The sequence below is a fragment of the Petaurus breviceps genome, unplaced genomic scaffold, assembly GCF_028583685.1.
Source record: "Petaurus breviceps papuanus isolate PSGF00001 unplaced genomic scaffold, PetGlider_PUasm1.0 176, whole genome shotgun sequence".
Classification (NCBI taxonomy): domain Eukaryota; kingdom Metazoa; phylum Chordata; class Mammalia; order Diprotodontia; family Petauridae; genus Petaurus; species Petaurus breviceps.
The window spans coordinates 28,988,952-28,992,926 of NW_027185771.1; positions in this window are offsets into that span (position 1 = coordinate 28,988,952).

The window sequence follows — 3,975 nt, forward strand, 5'->3', positions numbered from 1 at the left end:
AGATAGATAGATAGATAGATAGATAGATAGATAGATAGATAGATAGACACACAGATGAATAAATAAATGAATCTGTATATCTTTCAAGATATCATCAAGGAAAACTGCCCTGATATCCTAGAACCAGAGAGCAAAATAGAGATTTAAAGAATTCAATAATCACCACCTGAAAGAGATCCCAAAATGAAAACTCCCAGGAATATCATAGGCAAATTTCAGAGCTCCCAGATCAAAGAGAAAGTACTGTAAGTATGCAAAAGCAAACAATTAAATATTATGGAAGCATATTTTGAATTACACTGGATTTTGCAGCTTCCACATTAAAAAACCAGAAGACTTGGAATATGATATTCTGAAAGGCAATAAAGTTAGTATTATAACCAAGAATGCCCCACCCAGCAAAACTGTTTAAATCCTTCAAGAAAAAAAGGACATTTAAAAATGGAAGACTTTGAAGCATTCATAGTTAATATACCAGAGATGATACCAAAGATGAATAAAAAAAATTATCTCCTAATATAAGACTCAAGGGAAACATGAAAAGCTAAAAAAGAAACAAGAAAGAAAACATAAGAGATTCAATAAAGTTAAACTGTTTATTTTATGTCAAAATAATATCTGTATCTTTTAAAAACTTTATTACTATGAGGGCAATTAGCAGCACAGAGCATGTACATGTAAGATAACATTAATGGGATGATACAAATTAAAAATAAAGTGTGAGAAAGATCACATTGGTGGAAAAAGGGGAGATAGATTGGTATAAATTGTCTCAGACAAAAGCTACATGAAAGAGCTATTATAATGGAGGAGGGAAGATGGGGGTTGGCAAGCAAAGCTTAAGCCTTACTCTCATCAAAATTTGCCCAGAAAAGGAAAAACATACATACTCAGTTGAATACAGAAATATATCTTACCCTACAAGGAAGTAAAAAGGGATGGAGGTGAGAGAACAGAGGAGGGTTAAGAGAAGGGAGTTTGAATTAGGGGAGACCACATTCAGAAGTAAAACTCTTGTGAGGAGGAAAAGGATGAGAGTAAAAGAGAGATAAACAAGGTAAAATAGCTTGGAGGTAAATGCACAATTAGTTACCATGACTATAAAAGTGAATGCAATAGATGTATCTATAAAATGGAAGTGAGTGGCTGAATGGATTAAAAACCAGAATTTTGCAACATATTGTTAATAAAAAGAACATGTGAAGCACAGAGACTTGCAGAGGAAAGGTAAGTAACTGTAGTAAAGTCATTATGCTGTAGCTGATAAAAAAAATAAGCAAGGTTAGCAATCATGGTCTCAGAAAAAGCAAAAACAAAAGTAAATCTAATTTAAAAAGACAAAGAAGAAAACTACGTCTTGCTGATACTTACCATAGACAATGAAGTAATATCATTATGAAACATATATGCACCAAATGGTATAGTATCTAAATTTGGGAAGTTGAATGAGTTACAGAAGAAAATAATAAAACTATACTAGTGGGGGACCTCAACTTTCCCCATTCACAAATAGATAAATCAAACATAAGAATTGAACAAGAAAAAAAGCTTAGAAGGTGAATACAATTCTGTAAAAGTTAGATATGATACCTCTCTGGAGAAAATTGAATGAAAATATAAAATAATATACCTTTATCTCAGCAGCACATGGCACCTACACAAAAACCTACCATGTATTAGGACATAAAAATCTTACAACCAAATGCAGAAAAGCAAAAACAGTAAATGCATACTTTTCAGATCATAATGCAATAAAAATTATATCTAATAACGAAAAATGAATGGAGAAATTAAAAATAATTGGAAATTAAATAATCTAAACCTAAAAAAATAAGTAGGTCATAGAACAAACTCTAGAAAGTTAATAATTTTATTAAAGAAAATGATAATGAGACAACACACAAAAATTTATTGGATACAATTAAAACAATTATATCTTTAATTGTTTACATCAATATAATAAAGAACAAATCAGTCAATGGGCATGGAAATAAAAAAAAACAACTATAAAAGAACAAATTAAAAATCTCCAGTTAAACACCAAATTAGAAATCCTGTTGATTAATACTGTCAGATTAATAAAGTTGGAAGTAAGAAAATCATTGAACTAATAAATAAAACTAGAAGTCATTTTTATGGGGAAAAAGCAGAACAATAAAATAGATAAACCATTGGTTAATTTGCTTTAAAAAGGAAAGAACAAAGTCAGAGTACCAACAACAAAAAAATGAAAGAGGTGAATTCACCACCAATGAAGAGGAAATTAATATAATTATTAGTAGCTATTTTTCCCAATTATTTGCCAATAAACCTGACAATCTACATAAAATGGATAAATCACTAGAAGAATGTTACCCAGATTAACAGAAGAAGAAATGGAATATTTAAATAACCTAATCTTAGAAAAATAAATTTAACAAACCATCAATGAACTTACTAAAGAAAAATCTTCAGGAATAAATGGGTTCACAAATTATTTCTACCAAAAATGTAAAGAATAATTTATCATAATGTTATGTATAATATATGGAAAAATAGGCAAAGAAGTCATCCTATCAAATTCCTTTTCTTACACAAATGTGGTGCTGATCCCTAAACCAGGCAGAGCCAAAGCAGAGAAAGAAAATTATAAAGCAATTTCCCTAATGAATATAGATTCAAAATTTTAAATAAAATGCTACCAAGGAGATTACATCAAAATATCACAAGGATATCAGCATGACCAGGTGAGGCTCATGCAAAAAATGCAGGGCTGCTTAACAATTAGGAAACTATAAGGATAATTTACCTTATCAATAATAAAACCAAAGAAATCATATGATTATCTCAATAGATGCAGAAAAATCCTTTGACAAAATACAAAACCCATTCCTCTTAAAAAACACTAGAGAGCATAGGAATAAAAGGAACTTTCCTTAAAATGATAAATAATATGTATCTAAAACTATTAGCCTATTTGTAATAGGGATAAGCTAGAAAGAAGCCTTCCCAATAAGATCAGGGGAGAAGCAAGGATGCCCATTATCACCAATATTATTTAATATTGTTCTAGAAAATGCTAGCCATAGCAATAAGAGAAGAAAAAGTAACTGAAGGAATTAGAATAGGTAATGAGGAAACAAAATTAGTGCTTTTTGCAGAAGATATGATTTTATACTTAGAAAATGCTAGAGAATATGCAAAAAAAACTAGAAATAATTGACAACTTAAACAAAGTTTCAGGATGCAAAATCAATTCATATAAATCATCAGCATTTCTATATATGCAACAAATCCCGGCAGCAAGAAATAGAGTAAGAAGTTTAAATATTTAATATTTAAAATAACTGTAGACAATATAAAATATTTAGGAGTCTGCCTGCCAAGAAAATCCAAGAAGTACATGAATACAATTACAAAACACTTTTCATGTGAATAAAGTCATAAGTAACATTTAGAAAAATATTAATTGCTCATGGGTAACCTGGCCAAATATATTAAATACAATTCTGCTCTAACTTTTATTCAGTGCTAGATTAAACAAATTGCCAATAAATATTTATAGAGCTAGAAAAATTAATAATGAAATTCATCTAAAAATCATCAAGGATATCAGGGGGACTTGATTAAAAAAATATGAAGGAAATTGACTTAGTCATACTAGATCTCAAACTGTATTATAAAACTATAATTATCCTAACAATCTGATACTGGCTAAGAAATAGAACGATTGAATAGATTAAGTATAAATTACATTATAGCAAATGACCACTGTGATCTTGTATGTGGTACACCCAAATATCCAAGCTTTTGGAACAAAAACTCATTATTTGACAAAAATTGCTGGGTAAACTAGAAAACAGTCTGGCAAAAACTAGGTATAGATCAAAATCTCACACCAAATTCCAATATAAAGTTAAAATGAGTACATGATTTACACATAAAAGATGATTTCATAGGCAAGTCAGGAGAGCATTGAATAGTTTATTTGTCAGT